Raw genomic sequence first — 7,835 nt, forward strand, 5'->3', positions numbered from 1 at the left:
TCTCAGTTTCTCTTCTTGTCTGTTGCATTATGAAACACAGTGGAGACTCTTCTCAAAGTGATTTTGGCTGAGTCCTTGCCCAGACTGGCAATTTTATTTAGATCTGTTCTGCTTTGATCCCTGACTAACCAAGCAGTCCTTGCTGACAGCAAAAGTGTTACTGTGGTTTGAATATAAGACAGCATAAACAGAAAAGTTGGCTAGTTATGTTTTTACCAGAAATATATTAACAGATTTTCATATCTGTATTTGGGAGATATACTTTGTTTCCTTTCTGAGTAAATAAAGAACTCCAAGTTTGATCCTCTGTCTCACTGAAAAGCAGCATCAGAAGCTGGTGATATTGTACATGATGGGTTACATGGGCTCTAGTGAATACATACAAACGTGTAATTTGGAGCAACTGGTGTACATCAGTCATTTTTATTAAAGAAATTCTGCTTCAGAGCCTTATAGGAGATAGAAAGAACATGAAACACTTGAGTAAATTGAACTTCAATGTGGTGGGGGTTTTTTGTGAAATGCTCATTAGAACAACAGAGGTCAATGATTAATTTATCTTTAGGATGATTATTCTGGTCTTATGATGATTTTACATTTACCACTGTCCCCTGATATTAAAGATAATATTGTAATTATGGGGTTTAAAAGGGTAGGGAATGGCTGAAAATGACCTGTGGTCTTCCCTTGCTTCTTTTTGATATTCTCAAAGTTTTTGTGATGTTGATTTTTTACATTAGATAGTCAGGTCTTCAGTAGTCTATGGCCAATTAGAGACTTGTTTCTAATATGCTACTGAATATACTTAGAAAGCAGCATTTCAATAGTGCAGAAGAGAAATCATTTATGTCCCAATTGCCTAAAGCTCTGTGTTTTTATTAAAGCAAATTTAACTCAAGCCTTTGGGGAAGCAACTTGCAGTGCTAAAAGATAAGCACTTTCTCATGTCAAAGTCCATATAGAATAAATCAAGACCAGGACTATTCTGAAAGAAGGAGAGGGAGAAGACTCTGTGAGAAGCAGGGACAATCTTTTAAATCCTTCTAGCAATGGAAAGAAGTTGAACTCCAGCAAAAAGTAAAAAATGGTCAAAGCTGGAGATATATTTTAAAAAGCCAGGGCTTGTCAAAGTCAAGCTGCCGGCTTGGAGCTCCCTGGTGTGTTCACACTCCTGCCCACTGGCATTCAGTGTCAGAGCCTCATCTTCTCACAACTGGCCCTCCAGTTGCTTAAAGCTGGCGTAGAAGAATGGCAGTATTCAGAGCACACAAAAATGGCCCCCCTGCTTATTGCCATGGCAGAAATGCCAGTGTTGTCACCAACAAAATGAAGCATTTCAGGTGAGCTAAGGTGGCCTTCTTCAGGATCTTCCTTACATTGACAGGCCGCAGATGGCAGATAGGCTGAGATAAATAGCAATCCTTCTTTCTATTCCCAGCACTGATAAGCTGCAGAGGATGTGAAATGGATCTGGCCCAAGAGAGACCCTTTCTTTGATTGCACTGAGATTGCTGAAAGTCTGTTGGCAGAATGGGTTTCTGCTGGCAAGCGCTGCCTGCCTGCCTGGATCAGGTCTCCCGAGACCGTGTCCCTTCCCAAGGAATGTGGATGAAAACATTTCAGAATTATTCCATGCCAAAACCGTCTGTGGCTTTGTGAACTTTCCCAAAGGAAAAGTCAGAAAGAAATGAAAGAAGAATGTCATATTGCATTATAAGACAATGTTATTGTTGATAATACATCCATACCTGGATGTATCTAGGTATGTCTACATGTCTGTATATAATTATAGATATAGTATTCATGTTCTACTGAAGTGTTTGGATGTGATCTATACAGTGCCCTTGAACTGTCCTTTGCATCTCCCACCTGTCAGTCCGTGTGTTCTGTTACTTGCAGGGTCTGCCCCAAGGAAGCTCCATTTTCCCCTAGGCTTCCCATGGTCCACTGCCCCGGGGAGGTGAATGTTTGCCTCTTTCCGTACTCTTGCCAGGACTAGGGGGTGCACCTGGGATGCCCCCATACCTCCACCTCTTCTGCTGGAGGAGCGAGTGGTCGCCCTCACACAGATTCCCCTTGCTAAAGGAGGTGCAGCTGGTGAGTCCTGAGCAGTCCCCCAGGCTGGGCCACATGGGACTGTAAAGGGAGATGGAGAAGCCTTTTTGCTTAATACTCCCCCTTCATGAAACCACTGCATTATCAACGGGAGACAACAAACACTTCTCCTGGCAACAGGATCAGCCCCAACCATCCAACCCAGCAGCATAACTGGCCCTAGCACTGATCCTACTAACAGTAAACTTCTTACCTTAGCAACCATATGACCCCTAACATAAACCGAGCAGGATCAAATACCAGCTGGAGTACTGGCCCAAAAACCTACTGACACAGCCAAGTCACACCACCACACCTTAGCAGGAATTTTCCAATAAAAGAGCTTCTCCGCTGAAAAAAAAAAGGCTGCTTTGACAACACTGAAATTGCTGGTAAAAAAAAGCACATTTGGGGTGGTTTTTTTCAAACGCTGTCTTCTGAGCTGGGAAATTTGCTGAAAAATTTTTGAGAAGTCCCCATTTGCTTGCATATATGTATAAGTAAACAGTCCTAGACCTTTTCTTTTGGATTGAAACAACTTTCTAAAGAAATCATTCATTTAAAAACATGTATTAAGAAGCTGAAACTAAAGCAAAAGTTTTCAAATATCTCAGAATGTTTCCAGTAGTCCAAGTTGGTTTATTACTTTGTGGTTTGTTGGGGTGAATATTGTTTTGGCTTTTTTTTCCCAGTGGTTGGGTTTTGGGGTTGGTTTTTTTGTTTGTTTGTTTGTTTTCCCAGTTTGGAATGAGGAAGAGACATCACCATCAGCAAAATGGCTATGTAAGGGAAAAACAGTTTCTGGTCCAGTCACAGACAAGTGCTCCTAGTGTCGGCTCCCACCGATGAGCCACTGTGGAGCTCCCTCTTGTGCTGGACTGTCCGTATCTCCGGATACAGCTGCCATCCGCCCAGCTCCGTGCTGACAGTCTTGTTATTAACACTGAGGGGGGGCTCTTCCCACTGCTAACTGTGTTTTCAAGTGGTAGAGGAACCTGGCTGTAGTTTTATATCCTTCTGGGCATCCAAGACATGTTTAATGGTGTGCATTATCTGCATCCCTGGAGTATACTAAGAGAGGTTATCTGATCGTGCTCAGTAGGACATGAACCACGTGGTTTACACTTGTCAATTTTTACGCTTCTCATCTGAAAAACCCAAACAACAGCCTGGTCCTTGAAAAGCTTCCAGCCACATTCCCGCTGTGAGAGTGGCACTAATGTAAAAGCAATGGTATTCCTACTGTGCTTGAAGCACTCCTTCAGGGGGCACAGCTTTGTCAGTAAAACTGAGCTTTGTACCATGGCAGTAAGACCACCCTGTAAATAAATCCGACCCAAGTGGTAAAACAAAGGTTTTGTACATGTGACTGCATCTGTACTATCGGCTTTTGCTGGAACAACATTGTCAGCCAAGGTCGCATATGCTTGATACGGCTGAGCAGGAGGAAGCCCGTGATCCTCAGAGGCCATAGATAAAACCACATGGATCCCAACGTGTGCTTTTTATTCTGGCTGATCTTAAATTCAGCCTGAATCAAACTAAACCCTCGCTCATTCCTAATTCCTCCAAATTAATGCTCACATTGCTGTGTATACACCGTTAACTAATGCAGCACACAGCAGACATCATCTTCCATACCATGCTGGGCTGTTTGAAGACTTTTCTGCCCCTCGCTGCTTATTGCTGTCTCTGCCAGGAGAAGCACTTCACAAGGGCTTCCCGGTCCGCCTGCAGCGAGCCCAAAATGCTCCCTCCTGCTGATAGAAAAGTGAGATCCTGAGCTCAGGAAGAGGGAGGGTCCCAGGCAGAGGGCAGGGGGAGAGGGTGAAGGGAAGAGCAATGTACTTAAAAGGTGTCATCATTTACAAAGGTAACATCTGGCCAATATAAGTCCATTTTGTGGCACATGCTAAGGTTTGCTCTCCTATGGGCCTTGTTAAACTGTGGCCCAGATATATCCACCTGACATGCAGGAGCTATGAAGTCAAGGCTAAATCACCTGCCCATGCGGTGGCAGTAGGAACAAGGTGTCTTCGGTACCTTGGCTCCTCCTTTCCTGGCTCATTAATGTAATTCTAAAATCTAATTAATAACATGACTCTCATTTATTCACTCCTTTCTGATTTTCACAGTGTCTGGCAAACGGTGTATTACAGAACAGAAAAGTGCCAATGTCACTAAAGTAATTTTAATATGTACCTGATTCATCGAGCTGGTGCAAAGGCATAGCTCTTAACTCACTGGATTATTGTTTAAAAAGTTTTATTTGATCCGAACTGGGCAGAAATTGGAAGATTTCCAGAGTTTCCCATAAACGAGGCTTCCCAGCCTCAGCAGCTCTCCAGACACTTGATATTTGTACAGAGCAGCAGACCTATGGCATTTTAACAAAACAAATTGAATCCAACCAACACTACCTCAAAAGAAAATTTCAGTGCAGATCTAGTGATCCCTTTGTGTGGGGCAAAGAGTGTCACTTATATCTTCAGCTGTACTGCTCCTAATCTCTGGTGATGATGTGATGCAGCCGAGTCAGCGTGGCATTGAGCAGCAGGGTGACCCAGAGGCACTGAGGGGTCCCAGATGGCTCATGAGCCCTCACTGAGGGGACAGCAAGTGTCCCAAGCTATGGAGGCTGGTTCAGTTACTAAAAAAGGGGACCCCTTAGTAAGAAATACCTCCCTTTGGTACATCTGCACTGAAAAAAAGTTACATAGGGCTCAGGATGGCTGGGCACAGTGCAAAGGGATAACTAGTAAGAAAGCACTGAGTAAGAAACCCTCCTTCCTTTCCTTCCAGCTTGGACCCAGGTTGTGAGCTCCATCCCACAGCCTCATAGTGGAGGTAGGGATAAAACATGCGGCAAGTCCTGGGCTTCACTGAGAGAGAAACAGCTCTGTGGGGAGCATGAAGCTGACTCACCTAAATGCAGGTCCTGAGCCCCATGGAGGGAAACCCCACCAAAAAGAGATGAAGCTGCAGTTTGTGCACGCACACACACACACGAATATCTGGCTGCTTGTCTGTGTCATTTGTCTGAACAGCAAGCTGCAACATCGATCTGGATTACTCCCAGGTTCAGCCCCACAGGAGAAGTATTCAGGTATTTGGCTTTCTGAGTGGGATTTTGAAACCTTCCTTTCTGATCCCTGTCAAATGGTGATTGTGAAATCCTCCCTGGAGAACCTCTGGCTCAGTCTTAGTTAGGTTTATCTCTGAACACGAGTAATGGTTCAGAAGATAGATAGGACTAGCTTTTTTCTTCTGTACATCTTCCTTCCCTGCCAGCAGCCAGTTTCTTGTGCACTGGTATAGAAATATTTCTAATAAAAACAAACAACTCCCAGGGACGCTCCTATCCCTTGCTGTGCCAAGGACTGGTGATCACATCAGCATCTTGGTTCTCAAGCATCTGCCAAAACCTAATGGCTTCAGCCAGCACGACGGAGCAAGGGTGAGCCAGCTGTGACTTAACAGGCAGAATTTAGGTTCCTGGGGAGTCTTCTTTGCAGAGATGGGCTTCTTCATTTAATGGGCTTTGGATCTTATTTAACACATCAGCTCATGTACAGTGCGGGTGTAAAGAAGCTGTGTGCATATAATAAAAAACCTCCGCCTATTCAATACCTAGGGGAGTTCTAATAAATTTGCCACTATAGCAAGTGTTAGTCTCTAGGGCCAATACTGAATGCTGGAGTTTAACAAACAAAAAATCTGAAGCAGGAGAACTGAAAGGTAAACCGGTTCATCTGACAAAGCAAGCACAATTTAATTAGAGATTAAAAGTTTCTCCTGGCCTTGACCAGTCCCAAGGTCCAGTGTCTCAGACTGGTTGTGTCTGGGCTGCCTTCTGATGGCTGCTCTCAGGGTGCATTTTCTGATCATACTATCAGAGGTCTCCGAACCTGGGCTGAAGGGCACTGATCAGAGTACGCAGGAACTTGCATCCCAGAATAGACCTTGGCAGCTACTGAGCCATATATGTCCAGGCCACCCATGGGGCAGAAGATTGGTAAATCGTGAAGGATGACATACTTCCAGGTGTCCACCTGTGTATGGCATTAATGTCACAGTATTCTGGCTGGTGCAGGGGCTTAGAAAGCAGGGCAGTAACAACCACCCTGCCATTAGACCAGCCCAGAGAAGTGGGTATTTCTTCTGTACAAAAACAGAGATGTCGCAGTCCGAGGTGCTCCATGAGACAGTAGGGCAATTTAGATAAACTGTCAACTGTCCAAGACCAGAAACAGCTTCAATGTTGCTGTCATCTTTTATGAGAAAATACAGATGCAAGGTAACTTGGAGGCCCATCAGAACAGATGTGGGATGGACATTAGATCTGAAAGTGATTCAGCCTACAGAAAAAGAGCTGCCTTTTGTTGCTCTTCTTGGCTAAAATGACACAGTTGGTGGTGGTTTTTTCCTTCTCTGTTTCACGTTGTGGATGTTACAGCAGTATTGCAAAAGCGCTGACTACAGAAGAAACCATCAAGATTAAATACTCGAAGAGTTATGCAGGCCAATACTTTAAATCCTGGTGAGTTTTAACAAATACAAGTTTACCACAGGAGATACGTCACAGCTCCAAAAAATGGTGCTCAGACTTCTGAGACAGCAGACCAGAACCTACTTGTCTTGTGACAGAGAGCTTAGGGCTGGCAACAAGGAGGTTGTGGTTGGATTATTAAAATATTGTTGACACATGACTGTCAAATAAGGCTGGATTTGCTACATAGCAATGAAATTCTCATTCTCACAGGCCAGATCTATGTAAAGGCTTCTTTGGTTGGTATCAGGAAAAGATCATATTTTGTGGTAATATGGTCACCTGAAGTCAATATTTTACTACAGTGCAAAGGAAGTTTTTAACTGGAAATAATAAAGCATGTTTATTGTACTCTCCTGCTCTTTTATTTATGGCAGGAGTGTCAAACTCTTCAATGGAGAGGTCTGAATTATGTACTCAGAGCTCGGGTATCAATTCAGGGCTTCTCACTTCCCCCGCTTCACACACTGCTTCTACCACACAGACAGCCAGGCACAACAGGATCTTTATCGAATAACAGCTCTTTTAGAGGGAGAATGTGCCATAGCAGCACACCACAAGCATTTCATCTCCATCCCCTGCTCCCTCGTGGTCCACCCGGGAGCAAACAACTTCCTCCCACACTGTGATGGCTTCTTTCTGCTGCAGGGAAGCAGAAAGCTTAAGCGCGCTGCAGAAGTGCAAACTTCCCAGCGTCGCAGCCCTACCAGCAGGCTTTTCTCCCTGGCCCTGGCACAGGATGGGGGAGTCCGCTGGGACGTGCAGAGAAGTTCAGCCCAAACTCACCAAGGGCAGCAACCTGTGGGGAACACAGAGGGGAGGGCGCCGACTGCAAGAAGGAAGAGTTTAATGGTATACCAAGACCTTTTTCTGCATGCACATGGCCTTCAGCATCATTGTAAATAACACTCTTAATAAAGAGCCAATTAGCCTAACAAACTCATTACTCTCCAGCATACAGTGTAGGAAGGACTAGCCTATGGCATAACTGAGCGGAGGTGCATTCTCGGCTCCACATTTCCTGCTATAACGTATGTAGGCATAAGGAGGCCTAAATAGACGTGCAAAAGATAAAAAGCACGGAGAGCTGAGAGAATGGCATGCAACCTTATAAAGAAGGTGCCACGGCCTGGTGCTTTGCATCAACCCCCATTAACAGAACCCAGACCAACACGCTGCAATAACCCCACAC

The sequence above is a fragment of the Haliaeetus albicilla genome, chromosome 11 (assembly GCF_947461875.1).
Source record: "Haliaeetus albicilla chromosome 11, bHalAlb1.1, whole genome shotgun sequence".
NCBI classification, from domain to species: Eukaryota; Metazoa; Chordata; class Aves; order Accipitriformes; family Accipitridae; genus Haliaeetus; species Haliaeetus albicilla.